The 14,954-nt window shown below is 45.8% G+C and overlaps 1 protein-coding gene across 5 annotated transcripts in view; it reads left to right on the top strand.

The window, feature by feature from the left end:
- MYH11 (myosin heavy chain 11) overlaps positions 1-14,954 on the top strand; it is a 140,670-nt gene that overhangs the window by 5,572 nt on the left and 120,144 nt on the right. For 4 of the 5 annotated variants that reach the window (XM_036824594.1, XM_036824592.1, XM_036824597.1 and 1 more), the window contains exon 1: positions 1,818-1,929. The exons of the other annotated variant lie outside the window; for it this stretch is intronic. The gene's annotated coding sequence lies outside the window, so the exon portion shown is untranslated. Of the gene's footprint in view, positions 1-1,817; positions 1,930-14,954 lie in introns of those variants that run through there. 5 annotated transcript variants of the gene reach the window in all.

Below are 14,954 nucleotides of genomic sequence, written 5' to 3'. Positions count from 1 at the left end.
AAGGCTAATTGTCCTGGGCATTTCCCCTTAAAGTCTCTCTTGGAAGTGAATCATGGCAACAGTGGGCTCCAGACCCAGTGAGGGCTCAGGCAAATCCCTTCACTCTTCCAGGGCCTCAGTTTTCTCACCTGCAAAATGGGGGTATCAATAAAGGCCCCACCATCACCCGACCTCGTGGTTGGGGGGAGGGTTTGTTGGATAAGACTGGGGTGAGTGCCAAGCACAGAGCCTGGTAAGGGTCTTCCAACATCTTTAACCCTGTCTGTAAACCCTCTGGCTGGAAGCAGCTGGGACCCACGGGGGACTGGGGGCTGCCCCCTTCTGGCTCTGCCGGGAGCAGAAGGGTCCCCTTCCCACCCCGCTGGCCTCGGATGCCACCCCCTCAACCTCCGCGGGGCGCCGGGAGGCCGCTTGGCACCATATTTAGTCAGGGGGAGCGGCAGCCCCGGGCTGGTATGCGGCGCTGGGAATTCCTGCAGGAAGGAGCCTGCGCCTGCCCTTTTTGGGTTGTCTCCCGCCCGCCCGGGTAGGGAGGACCGGCCGGGAACCTCGGAGCCGGGCCAGGCGGGGAGCGGGGCGCCCGGCTGCCCGCAGGTCCCCGGCCTGGCGCGGGGCCAGCCCACCGCCGCGGCTTCCTTTTATGGCCTGTGTGCGTGCATGTGACAGAGTGGAGAGAGATGGAGAGAGCGAGAGAGGGAGGGAGATCTGGAGCCAGAGACACAGAGACCAGAGACAGAGTGAGACAGAGGGACAGAAAGAGACAGCGGTGGGCAGAGTGACGGAGACATAGAGAAAAAAGGCAGAACAAGATAGAAACGGTGATGGAGAGACACGGTGTCAGACACACAGGAGGGGGTGGGGCGGACACGGGGTAAGGGAGTGGTACTAAGAGGGAGGGAGAGAGAGGAAACTTTCAGGCAGCTTCATTTGCAAGAATTTCTTGGGGCGGGGAGGAGCAGGTGAAGAGAACTTTCAGGAGCGCCGTGGCACCCACATTCTGTTTGGATCCTGACATGCGCCTTGCAAATTACGTAATTATACACACACACACATCCACCACCCCCCCCACACACGCACATACTTTTCAGCTTCGGACACTGAGGCTCAGAGAAGGCAAATGACTTGCCTGAGGTCACACAGCCAGCGAATGGCACACCCAGGGCCTGAAGTCACAACAATTGGGCCTTTTTTTTTTTTTTTTCTTTTGCTTGTGGGTGGAGGTGGGGATGCCAAGTTGGGAAAAGTAAAAACTTCCCCTTTCTGCACAATTCCCAGCAGAGTTGGGGAGTCTTGCCTTGTACTTTGCAAAGTTCAAAAAATCCCCTTTCCCTACCCTTCACGCAGCACGGCCGGGCCCTTTCCAGGTAGTGGGGGGCGAAGAAAAATGGGGAGCGGGGAGAGGAGATGTCAGCTCGGCCCCCCCACAGTTCCTCCCACGCGGAGGAAGCGGTTAAAGCCCGTGCGGCTGGAACTGACTCAAGGGAGAAATTCTCAAGCATCCCCTATAGACAACGGCCGCTCAACCCCTTTCTTTAGGGACCCGGAGTCTCGGTGACTGTCCCAGAGCCGCGGTCAGACACTGGCCCCGAAAGCTGCTGCCCGCTGCGCCTTTCCCGGGAGCCCTGCGGCCCCCTGCGCCCCCGCCCGGGTGCGCCCCTCTACCGGCGCCGCGACAGGTGCGCGCGAGGCCTGGACCAAAGCCGCGCTTTTCGGACCCTGCAGGTGGCGCTGCGGAGGAAGCAGCGCGGGACTCAACACCCACTCCGCCCCCCTCCGCCGCCTCCCCTTTCCCTCCCGCGGGCAGCTCCGGGTCTATAAAGAGAGGCGTCCCAGGCGAGCGGGGAGGTTTGGATGCCCCTGCCTGGGAGGTGTGCCAGATAGGAGCTCTCCATCCAGTTTCTTCTCCGCTCTCCCCCCAGTTGGAGATCTGTAAGTATGTGGTCCTGGTGGGGGAAGGGAAATTGAGTAGAGGGTTTAAGGATCCTAGAAGACATCCTACAGGGGCTGGGCAGCAGTGAGGAGCATCTGTTGTCCTCCTCTTAAGGACTTGGGGCTCGGGGGGGGTCACAATTTTCATTTCTCTCTGCCCCATCATCCTAGATTTCCCCCAAACCAGCACCTCCCAAGGTAACCAATGATAAGTACCACCTTGGGGGTACTTATTAAAGATAAAGCCCGGGCCCAACTTCAGTTACACTAGAATCTTCAGAAAAACTGTTCCCTATATGTATGAGTCCCAGATGATTCTTGTTATGAGGCAAATCTGAGAGATGTGCTCCCTTAGAAATCACAGAGGTCCAGCTTGAACAGCCAGGCTTCTTTTATTCTGGGCACAAAAAGAGTGCAGCTGAGCTTCACTGAAAAGTCATTTCCTATCACATAGGCAGGCAAAGTATGGCTTCCAGTGGAGCTTGCTTAGTTCTGTTAATGCATTATATCAGTTAAAAACACATGGGCAGAAAGGGGAGTGTTTTTTCCTCACTCTAGAGGATGCCTGCTGATAACCCTTGAGTGATAGGCTGGTTATGATCCAGTTTATTTATTACAGCTGGATTTTCTTCCAGACACACCCCCCCCCTCCAGATTTTTAAAAATCTCATCCAGGTTGACCCCAAGGGCCTCAAATACTCAGACGGATGCCAGAGTCCACATTTGCTTACAAAGTCTGCAGGTGCGTTAGCTAAGATTGGGCTGGGATTTCCTGCAGAGCATCCAGTACACGTGTTACTCTCATGTCCCACTAAGTGGGCAAAGTGAGAGAAAGTGGCTACTGCCTGTTGTATGTTCTCTCTCTGCACTGAGAGCTGGTGGGGATTTGGCTGCTTGAGGAAAGGCACCATTCAAAGCCATACTTATCAAGAAGTAAAAGTAAATATTTAGAAACCCCAAGAAAGGGAGCATTTACTACAGTATTAAGAATTGATAGATTAAATTGCAAAGTGGCCATTTTATACAGAGAAGGAGCTTAAAGAAGCAGAACTGAAAGTCATTGGATAGCAGTGTGTGAAATAGGATATTGAAGATCCATGGAAGGAAATGCAGTCTTTCCTTGGTGCTTTCCCATTGAGATAAACTACCATTGATAGAGCACTTATGTGCCATGCACTGTAGCAGCGTTTGACCTAATTGATCTCATTTAATCATTGCAACAACCTTTTTTTTTTTAATTTATTTATTATTTATTTATTTATTATTTATTTTTGGCTGTGTTGGGTCTTCGTTTCTGTACGAGGGCTTTCTCTAGTTGCGGCAAGCGGGGGCCACTCTTCATCGCGGTGCACGGGCCTCTCACTATCGTGGCCTCTCTTGTCGCGGAGCACAGGCTCCAGACGCACAGGCTCAGTAGTTGTGGCTCACGGACCTCGTTGCTCCGCGGCATGTGGAATCTTCCCAGACCAGGGCTCGAACCCGTGTCCCCTGCACTGGCAGGCAGATTCTCAACCACCGTGCCACCAGGGAAGCCCCGCAACAACCTTTTAAGGGAAGCATTATGATACCTGTTTAGTATACAAGGTAGCTGAGGCTCAGAGAGGTTAAGTAATTTGCCCAGTGTCTCACAGCTAACAAGTGGTGGATCCCATTCCTGTGTCTGTCTGATGCTAATTCTATACCTTTGACCGCACCATCTTTTTTCTTTACCATGAACAAAAACTCTGTTGGAATCAGGTTTCTTATGGGACCAGATGTGTCCAGTAAGGCAAGTGCTTATCATCTCTTTGAAGAAAACATAAACTGACTTTTTGCAAATTTAAAATAAAATGCACTGTTTGTCCCCTGTGGTGGGGTCATCTAGTTGGCCCGATGACTAGATTAGGTGGGCTGCCATCCCAAGAGTCCAAAACGTGAACTAGCCGGGCCTTCCTCGAGAAGCTTCTAGGGCTCGTAAACACTGTGTATTTTATTATCATGTCTGAAGTAGACGTGTTATTCCGTACAAGGTATTTGTTATGGATTTGTTATCCTTACTTTTCTGTGTGAGGGCTGAGATTGAGGCAAACATGCCCATTTATGGTAGCGTTTTCCATGAGGCCATCCTCGGGCCCCCTCACAAATTAGCCTTGTTTTGCAGCTTTGTTGGTCATGCCTCTGGAGATTTCTTTGCCCTTGTCCTTCCCATTTGGGAACAAGTGGGGGAGTCCAGAGGAGAAGACATTTGGGAGGAAAGGGGGATTACCTTTTCCTACTCTCTCCTATTTGGAAGTTTTATTTTTGGGGTGGGAAAGTTGTCTTCTCCTTTCCTCAGTGTATTGAATCCGAACAGGTGGATTTTATGCTGTAGGCACAACCATGTAATTCTAAAATTGGATACACATTAGATTTTTCTGGAAAACCACATCCAATTTTAAATCCACTGGAATCCGAGAACATCACAAGCAAATTTAGAAATCATCCAGGTTGACCTTCCCAAACCTCAGTTTTCCCATCTGTAAAATGGGGCTCCTGAGAATAGCTAATGTTAGTTGATCACTTTTGCTGGACAACACACTGAGTCCTTTACAGGCATCATGTTTCTAAGTCTTTACAACAACACTTTGGAATGGATGCTATTATTATTGGCCCTGTTTTACAAATGTGGAGTCTGAATAACTTGCTCAAGATAGCTCGACTAGCCAATGAGGAAGACAAGATTCTACAAACCTAGCTCTTTCTAACTGCAGAGCCTAAGGGATTGCCCTTTTGGGAGGATTCAAGGGGATCATGCATATGAAGGATTTAGCACAGTATCTGGCCCCCGGTGAACTTCTGTGGATGGTTATTTATAACATACATGACCAGAGACCTTAAGGATCTTGCTCAGTGTAGCCCATCTGGTACTTGGCAGAACCAGGAACCTTATGGTATAGTCTTTCTGTAAAAGAGAAACTTGCCCTTAATTTTCTTTTTGTGTAATGTCTTTTCATAAACTCAGTTCCTATTCTTCTTCCACTCAAATATAGATACACTTCCTCACCTGTGTCAGGAACATGACTGATACCAGGTTTATGGGCCCTTTTTTGATTCATTTAGGGTCTCGAGGGCATCCTTTAAGAGCTCACCTGTGAGTGGGAGGAGCCTGTCTGGCTTCCACGGTGACTCTTTTTCTCCCAGGGGTCTCTTCCCTCTACCCCTGACCTTTAAATACAGTTAACTATGGCCACACCATGGGGGAAAGGCTGAGTTTGGAAAAGGCCAAGTTGGAATTTGAAGGAAATTTTTGTTTTGTTCTGTTTTGAATAGTTGACTTTGAAGAAACTTTTGTAAGGGATCAGATGATGGAGGAAGAAGCTAGCGCTGCCTGTTGTTCCTGCAGGGGGAAGTTGGGTGTCTCTGAGTTGCATCAGTGATTTGGGGGTTAAGGAGGAACAGCCCTCATCAAAGTCCCTAAGAAAGGACCATAGTGCTCGCCTCCTGCTCACCCATGCAGGCTTGAACTTCCTTCCCTCTGCTGGTGAAGCATGCAGCAAATGATACAGAATCTCAGAAGGGGCCAGTGTCTGAGACGCCTGTGGGTCATTATAGCCATTCCCTGGTCTCCAGGTAGAATGCCTCTCCAGGTAGAACTCCTGACCCTCTTTCTCCTTCCCCACCTCTCCACTCTTCCCCATCTTTAGACATTGATATAAACATGGTTAATGTATTCTTGCACATCTTTCCAAAACTTTTCTATGTCAGATCTTCCTTTTTTGCACGAATATTGGCATTGTAAATCAGGTGTTTTTTTTCACTTGATTACATATCTTCATCTTTCTATATCAGCACATTGTGGTGTTTCTTTTTATCATCTGCATAATATTCTATTATGTGGAAGGATAGCATCTTACTGAAACAACCTCTTATTGAAACATACCAGCTTCACTCCACCATATAAACAGGGCTTCAGGGACCATCTTTGTGTATCTATTTATGTCTAATTACATGAGTTTATCTGTAGGATAAATTCCCAGCAATGTGATTTGCTAAGTTAGAGAGCATGCACATTGAAAATGGATAGATATTGCTAAACAGTCCTCTAAAGACATTGTAAATTTAAACTTCAAATGGGCATATAGGAGACTACATTTCTTTTAAGCTGTGGTAAGCCAGAGTTGCAAGACACAAGACACAGTAGGGCTTTTAGGGCCAGAAATGGCCAGTTCTCTCCAATCCTCAAAGCATCCTCCGGGAGAGCCACCAGACCTCTTGCTAACCAAGTTCTCTTGGGGAGGTAAAAATAATTTAGCTTTACTGATTACAAGAACTTCCTTCTGGAGGTGCTTTAAAAACAGTATTCTAATGAGTTAGGCAGATATCAGAAGGGGGTGCAGCTGGTGGGGGAGTGGCACGGGGACCAGTCCGTGCAAGGCAGTTCAAGCAAAGAAGAGACTTTTTGCTAAGAGTAGATCAGGTGTCAGATCTGGGTTCAAATCTCGTCTCCAACTTTTACAAACAAAAGCCTTTACTTTCATTTACCTTCCGGGACTTCCATAGTCTTATAGGAATAAGAAATAATGCCCACCTTGCTGAACACTTAGGAGACATAGCAAGATGGTGTATATAATAAATTGCCTGGTCCGATATCCCCTGAATAGAAAGGGCCCAGTGATAATTGTGCCTATTATTAATGACAGATTTAGAGTACCGATTACTCGTGGGGACAGTTTGGGGATTGGAGATCTGCTGCATCTGGGGGGCCCACCCCCCTCCCTGCTTCCCTCTCCACTTTGGCTCCTCCCATACCTGGGCCAGGCCTTGAAATAGTTGCTCCTCTGCAGAGGTCCCGCCAGCTGGTGGTTCGTGTTCTAGATCAGGCCCAGAGGGTTTTCATTTTGCCTGCATGGCATTCAAAATGTGCAGTGATTTAACTTTAGGCGTGGGTATTTCATCCCTAAATGCAGACTTCAGGGTCTGTTGGAAATCTGGCAATGCAGGGCCCACCTTCTCACTCACCCCAGCGGGAGTTGAGAAGCTGCCACGCTCTCTGGGCAGGACCAGAGGGCTCTGTCCAGCCACCTCCAGCCTGGGTCACCCTTGCATTGCTCACCTGACCCCAGGGACATTTGGGTTGGTGTCTCTGGTCTAAAATCTTGGCAGTAAAACACTGAGGGAAGCTGTTAACTAGGCCTGATGATGTGCAAATCCTGTTACTGTTTGGGCTCTGGGGTATTTTATTCGTTTTCCATTAATACAGAAGCAGAAGGGGCAAGATCTTTTACCCCTGAGTTCCCCTGGGGAAAATAAAACCGATGCTAAAACAAGCTAAAATAGTTAAACATTCGCAGTTGGTTCAACTTCAACACTTTGATCTGGAATCACAGATATCATAAAATATTACAGCTAGCCAGCCCTCCATATTTCTATCCCCAAATGAAAAGCACAAGGCCCAGAGAGGGAGAGTAACTTGCCCAGAGTCACCCAGCAGGTTCGGCGCAGAACGGGGACTTGTAACCCTGTGGTCTTACAGAGGCTAACAAACAGCTTGTCTGTGCTCAAGGAATGAAGCTGGGTGTTGTTGGTGAGGAATACAGGACTGTGTATGGAGCCGACATACTTGGCCGTGTCAGACATTGCTAACGCCATTGATCATGAACTGGAGGTAGTATCCATCAGTCCTGTGGAATGATCCTGAAGGTGTCCTTTCAGCTCTCGGAGCTGATGCAGGACATTGGACGGGGGGTGGTGGGGGAGGAAGGCTTGAGGGGAAGAAACCAGGTCGGTGGGGAGTCTCCTTGAGGTTCGACTGTCTGGGTGTCTGTCTCTTGTCTGCTCTCATGTGCTCCCACTCCACCCATGTGCCCTTCTACACTTGGCATTCCAGGTTGGTTGGGACAACTTTTTCCCCCAGGGGACATCTGGCAACGTCTGCAGACATTTTTGGTTGTCATGACTGGGGCGGGGAGGGTGTGCTACTAGCATCTATTGGGTAGAGACCAGAGATGCTACTAATGGCCTTAAACTACACATGACAGTCCCCCTCCTCCCCGCCTCGGCCTGCCCACCACTCCCCCTCTGCTACATGGCTTCTGCCCACCATCCATCCTACCAACAAAGAATTATCCAGTCCCAAACGTCAGCAGTGCCGAGGTTGAGAGAAACCCTGCTCTAGCAGCAGGGAGGTGCAGACCAAGTTTTCCTTCCATTCAGTGCATGGAGAATTGTGCTCTCTGATACTGCTGCAGTCTTGGAAACTGCTTTGCGTTCCCCCCTGTGCCTCACCTAATGTCTGACCTGACACTTTTTGCCTGATTGTCCACTACCCCAAATTTTAAAAACTCAAGGCTCTGGGTGCATGCTGAGGCGAGTCCTTGCGGCAATAAAACCAAGTTATCTGGAGACTTCAAGTTGCCGCAGACCGATGCAGGGTGTGTCCCATGTGTGTCTGTATTTCTTTCAGTCCTCAAGTTCTCTCCCTATTTCAAAGAAGGTAGACCAAGCAGAAAAGATCACTTTGAAAATATATCTTTATTCAGATTCCACCATAACTAGCTGTGCCATGATGGGCAAGTTACTTAACCTCTCTGTGCCTCAGTTTCCTCATCTGTAAACCAGAGGTAATGGTGCCTCGCATAGCCTTTTCGAGGGGATTAAATGAGATAATAGCTGGCATTCAATAAGATAGAGCAGCAGCTATGATTATTAATATTAATAATATTAATTTGCTAGGCTCACCACATTTTCTCAAGGACAAATCTATGGGATCTAATCAATATTTGGTGGGAAAAGAGGTCTGTGGCTAAATGTTTTTGAGAGCCATGGGCTCAAAGGAGTGAAATAGCTTTCAGATGTCAGGACCTCGGATATCCCGATGGGAGTTCTCCCTCTTAATGATGGGGTGGGTAGATGTGTAGCGCTTTTCAAATGGATTTGACCACAGAATCGATTTCTTTTTTTTTTTGGCCATGCCTCAAGGCATGTGGGATCTTAGTTCCCTGAGCAGGGATCAAACCCACGTCCCCTGCATTGGAAGCACAGAGTCTTAACCACTGGACCACCAGGGAAGTCCCCAGAATTGATTTCTGAAGAGTGTCTCAAGCTCCCTGAATCCTGCCCCACCCCACCCCAAATATTTTGAGGGATTAGGGTTCCAAGGAACACACTCTGAGAAACGCCATTCTAGGGTGAAGCCAAGCTCCTCTTCCCTTTTCCTTCTTTCTTTTGACCAAAGCAGATTTCACACATCGTGACTGTCAGACTTCAAAGACATGGGAAGCAACCCAGCCTCTCTCCTTTTTCTTGTCAGAGACTGAATCTTTGTGCTTGATCTTGTTTGCATTTTTGAGTCCTAGATTAGGCAGTGGGAATTCCTCTGTCCTTTTATTTTTCTGTTGTTGTTTTTGCTTTTTTTCCCTGATTTGTAAGGCAACTCACCAACATCGTAATTAGAAAGAGCCCACTTTGTTGTCATGTTGCTCGAAACAAATAAAACATGTCTCCCGGCCCTCTTGAGTATACTTGGCTACCATTCAAAAACTTTTCATTGATTGTACTTATACTACCGAACTGCACAATTAAGTGCTTAAGGTGGTGAATTTTATTATGTGTATTTTACCATAATTAAAGATAAAAAGAAAAAAAAATTTTTTTTCATTGAAGTATACTTTATATCGGAACAGTACACCTCCCTGTGGGTATGCAGTCTGGTGAATTTCCACAAAGTGGGCACACCCATGTAACTGGCACTCAGATCAAGAAACACAGCATCAACCCCACAAACCCCCATCATGTCCTACACTTCCAGTTACAACATCTGACATCTACCACCTTAGGTTAGATTTGCCTGGTTTTGAACCTCATACACAGGCACACCTTGTGTTATTGCGCTTCACAGATACTGTGTTTTTTTACAAATTAAAGGCTTATGGCAAATCTGTGTCGAGCAAGTCTATCGGTGCCATTTTTCTAACAGCATTTGCTCACTTTGTGTCTCTGTGACACATGTTGGTAATTCTTGCTATATTTAAGGCTTTTTCATTACAATATTTGTTATGGTGACCTGTGATCAGTGGTTTTGTTGTTGCTACTATGACTCGCTGAAGGCTCAGATGACGGTTAGCATTTTTTAGCAATCAGGTATTTTTAATTAAGGTGCATATGTTGACATAATTAGACATTCGACATAATGCTGTTGCACACTTAATAGATGACAGCATAGTGTAAACGTAACCTTTATAAGCACTGGGAAACCAAAATGTCCATGTGACTTGCTTTATTGTGATATTTGCTTTATTGAGATGGTCTGGAACTGAGCTCGCAGCATCTTCAAGTTCTGCCTGCAAACAGAGTCGCACAGTATGTCCTTGTGTTTGCCTTCTTTCACACAAGTGTTTGTGAGGTTTGTTCTTATCACGGTGTGGAGCTATAGTTCACTTCATCTGATTTGGGTCCCATTTTGAACGTTTATTATGTGCCGGTCACTGTGCTAGGTGCCTTAAAGGGTCGGTTCATTGATTGCAAATACTCCGCTGAGCTTCTGACAAGCCCATCAAGCTTGTGTAGGAGACAGAAGAGCGCAGGCTTCGAATCAGACCTGCGTTCGGATCCCAGCTCTGCCGCTTTTTAGCTGTGTGACCTCAGGCAGATTCCTTCACCTCTTTGAGCCCCAGTTTCCATGTCTGTAAGGTGGAGCTGACCATCAAACGGAACTCCTAAGGCTGTGGTGGTGTCTCCCGATGATCCTGCATGTGAAGGATTTAGCCCAGGGCCTGTGAGGAGGCCAGGAGTGTTAAGTATCACTGTTTGGTGTTCAAAAAACTCTGTCCTGGGTGTGACATACAGCCAAGTGGGAGATGGTGTGATATTGACATTGCTTACATGTAGAAGATAGTTTTATAAATTTTACGTAGTAATATCTTTCCTTTTAAGGAAAATGTCAATCATGCAAAAGTAGACAGAAGAGTTTAACCCTCCTACAGGTACCCCATCATGCGACTCCAGCAATTAACACTGGGCCGATCTTGCCTCCACCCAAATTTCCTCCCTGCCCTGATTATTTTGAGGTAAACCCTAGGTTTATCATTTCATCTATAAATACTTCAGGATTTTCTTATTTATTTATTTATTTATGGCTGCGTTGGGTCTTCGTTGCTACACATGGGCTTTCTCTAGTTGCGGTGAGCGGGGGCTACTCTTCGTTGTGGTGCGTGGGCTTCTCATTGCGGTGGCTTCTCTTGTTGCGGAGCACGTGCTCTAGGCGTGCGGGCTTCAGTAGTTGTGGCACACAGGCTCAGTAGTTGTGGCTCGGGGGCTCTAGAGCTCAGGCTCAGTAGTTGTGGCCCACGGGCTTAGTTGCTCCCCGGCATGAGGAACCTTCCCAGACCAGGGCTCGAACCCGTGTCCCCTGCATTGGCAGGTGGATTCTTAACCACTGCGCCACCAGAGAAGTCCCTTCACGATTTTCTAAAAGGAAATACTTCTCTAAAAGGAAAGGACTCTCTAAATAGGTGAAATCACAGTACCATTTTCACACCAAAGAATTTAACCAATTCCCTAGGATAAAACATATTGAGTCAGTGTTCAAATTTCCCTGATTAGCTCATCCGTTTTTCTTTTTGGAGGGGTTGTCAAGTAAACTTTTATTTTTCTGACAATTACATTCAGTTTCTCAAAGCTTTTCATTTAAAGGGTGGCTTTTAAAATATATATATATTTAATTAATTATTTACTTATTTGGCTGCGTTGGGTCTTCCTTGGGGCGCGCAGGCTTTTCTCTAGTTGCAGCGAGCAGGGGCTACTCTTTGTTGTGGTGCGCAGGCTTCTCACTGTGGTGGCTTCTCAGAGCCCGGGCTCTAAGCGTGCAGGCTCAGTAGTTGTGGCTCTCGGACTCTACAGCGCATGTTCAGTAGTTGTGGCGTACGGGCTTAGTTGCTCCGCAGCATGTGGGATCTTCCCAGACCAGGGCTTGAGCCCGTGTCCCCTGCATTGGCAGGCGGATTCTTAACTGCTACGCCACCAGGAAAGTCCCTAAAGCATGGCTTTTTAAGACAGAAAAATGTACCTTTATTTCTGATTTGCTCTGTGTGTGGATGTGCATGTTGACAGGATAGGGGAGTTCTTTCTCTGCCTCTATCAGTGTTCATCTTTTATTGTACTTGTTAGACTTTTTCATTATGAAAATTTTCAAACATATGCAAAAGTGGAGAGAACAGTATGATGTACCCCTGTGTTCCTGTCACTCACCTTCCATATAAGGCCAATCATTTCACCCCCACCCTCCTCCCATTTCTTTTGTGGGTCCCAAAGTCCCTTCTAATCTATAGGTTACCCTTTTTAAAAATGCTTTACCTGTTGAAGAAACTGAGTCATTTGTCCTATGCTTTCCCACCTTGTGGGCTTTGTCACATACCCGTGACCTTGTTTGGCATGTTCCCTGTGCCCCGCATTTCCCTTAAATAGGTGTTAGATCCAGAGGCTTTGTTGGCTTCGGTCCCCCAACCCCACCCCATTTTCCTTTTTGTAAGAATATTTCATTGGTGGTGGTGGCACTTCCTAGGGCAACCCCTCTGGAGGCACATAACCTCTGATGGACTTTGTTTTTGCAACGTTAAGGTTAATGAGTAGGTATAGGTGGTGCCAGCCCGATCCATCCATTATAAAGTTTGCCGTCTGCTTTTCATCTCATACAGTGGGTCTGAAAGTGTGGACCCCAGGCCAGCATCCTCAGCATCACCTGGGAAGCTGTTAGAAATGCAGGTCTTGGGCTCATCCCAGACCTACTGACTCGGAAGCTCTGGGGTGGGCCCAGCCATCTGTGACTCCACAACTGCCCCGGTGAAGCTGATTCACAAGGAAGTTTGAGAGTCAATGGTCTGATGTTTTAGCAACATTGATAGTCGTTGTCAAGACCCATTATTTTATTCAAAGTTCCAAAATTGCTACATTTTAGTTTCATCATTTCTTCCACCTTTATTGTCTGGAATTCTTCTAAGTAGAAGGTAGTATTTTTTTTTTTTTAAACAGTGAAAGTGAGGTGAAGGGAGGATGTTGGACTCATTACGTCCCAAGAGAAATTCAATAACAATTTAAAAATGCAGGAAATGTGATTGTTAAACCTGGGACAGTGCACATTCTCTACGATTCTTTAGTTCACTTTTTGAAATAACTGAAGTGATTATTCAGATTTAGGGAATGATTCACCCATTTCTCCATCTTTTTTTTTTTTTTTTTTTTTTTTTTTTTTAAGATTTTTAGAAATTTCATGTAATGTCTGAAACATTTATATTAACATATTTCCATACAAATAACCCAATGAAAGTTTAGTATTAGTTGTTTTGTTTGTTTTTTTATACTGCAGGTTCTTATTAGGCATCAGTTTTATACACATCAGTGTATACATGTCAATCCCAATTGCCCAATTCAGCACACCACCATCCCCACCTCACCGCAGTTTTCCCCCCTTGGTGTCCATATGACCATTCTCTACTTTTGTGTCTCAACTTCTGCCCTGCAAACTGGCTCATCTGTACCATTTTTCTAGGTTCCGCATACATGCATTAATATACGATATTTGTTTTTCTCTTTCTGACTTACTTCACTCTGTATGACAGTCTCTAGATCCATCCATGTCTCAACAAATGACTCAATTTCGTTCCTTTTTATGGCTGAGTAATATTCCATTGTATATATGTACCACAACTTCTTTATCCATTCGTCTGTTGATGGGCATTTAGGTTGCTTCCATGACCTGGCTATTGTAAATAGTGCTGCAATGAACATTCGGGTGCATGTGTCTTTTTGAATTACGGTTTTCTCTGGGTATATGCCCAGTAGTGGGATTGCTGGGTCATATGGTAATTCTATTTTTAGTTTTTTAAGGAACCTCCATATTGTTCTCCATAGTGGCTGTATCAATTTACATCCCCACCAACAGTGCAAGAGGGTTCCCTTTTCTCCACACCCTCTCCAGCATTTGTTGTTTGTAGATTTTCTGATGATGCCCATTCTAACAGGAGTGAGGTCATACCTCATTGTAGTTTTGATTTGCATTTCTCTAATAATTAGTGATGTTGAGCATCTTTTCATGTGCTTCGTGGCCATCTGTATGTCTTCTTTGGAGAAATGTCTATTTAGGTCTTCTGCCCATTTTTGGATTGGGGTGTTTGTTTCTTTGATATTGAGCTGAATGAGCTGTTTATATATTTTGGAGATTAATCCTTTGTCCGTTGATTCATTTGCAAATATTTTCTCCCATTCTGAGGGTTGTCTTTTCGTCTTGTTTATGGTTTCCTTTGCTGTGCAAAAGCTTTGAAGTTTCATTAGGTCCCATTTGTTTATTTTTGTTTTTATTTCCATTACTCTAGGAGGTGGATCAAAAAAGATCTTGCTGTGATTTATGTCAAAGAGTGTTCTTCCTATGTTTTCCTCTAAGAGTTTTATAGTGTCCAGTCTTATATTTAGGTCTCTAATCCATTTTGAGTTTATTTTTGTGTATGGTGTTAGGGAGTATTCTAATTTCATTCTTTTACATGTAGCTGTCCAGTTTTCCCAGCACCACTTATTGAAGAGACTGTCTTTTCTCCATTGTATATCTTTGCCTCCTTTGTCATAGATTAGTTGACCATAGGTGCGTGGGTTAATCTCTGGGCTTTCTATCTTGTTCCATTGATCTATGTTTCTGTTTTTGTGCCAGTACCATACTGTCTTGATTACTGTAGCTTTGTAGTATAGTCTGAAGTCAGGGAGTCTGATTCCTCCAGCTCCATTTTTTCCCTCAAGACTGCTTTGGCTATTCGGGGTCTTTTGTGTCTCCATACAAATTTTAAGATGATTTGTTCTAGCTCCGTAAAAAATGCCATTGGTAATTTGATAGGGATTGCATTGAATCTGTAGATTGCTTTGGGTAGTATACTCATTTTCACAATGTTGATTCTTCCAATCCAAGAACATGGTATATCTCTCCATCTGTTGGTATCATCTTTAATTTCTTTCATCAGTGTCTTATAGTTTTCTGCATACAGGTCTTTCGTCTCCCTAGGTAGGTTTATTCCTAGGTATTTTATTCT

This window comes from Balaenoptera musculus, chromosome 15 (genome assembly GCF_009873245.2).
Source record: "Balaenoptera musculus isolate JJ_BM4_2016_0621 chromosome 15, mBalMus1.pri.v3, whole genome shotgun sequence".
Lineage (NCBI taxonomy): Eukaryota > Metazoa > Chordata > Mammalia > Artiodactyla > Balaenopteridae > Balaenoptera > Balaenoptera musculus.
This window is presented reverse-complemented; position numbering and strand designations above follow the sequence as displayed.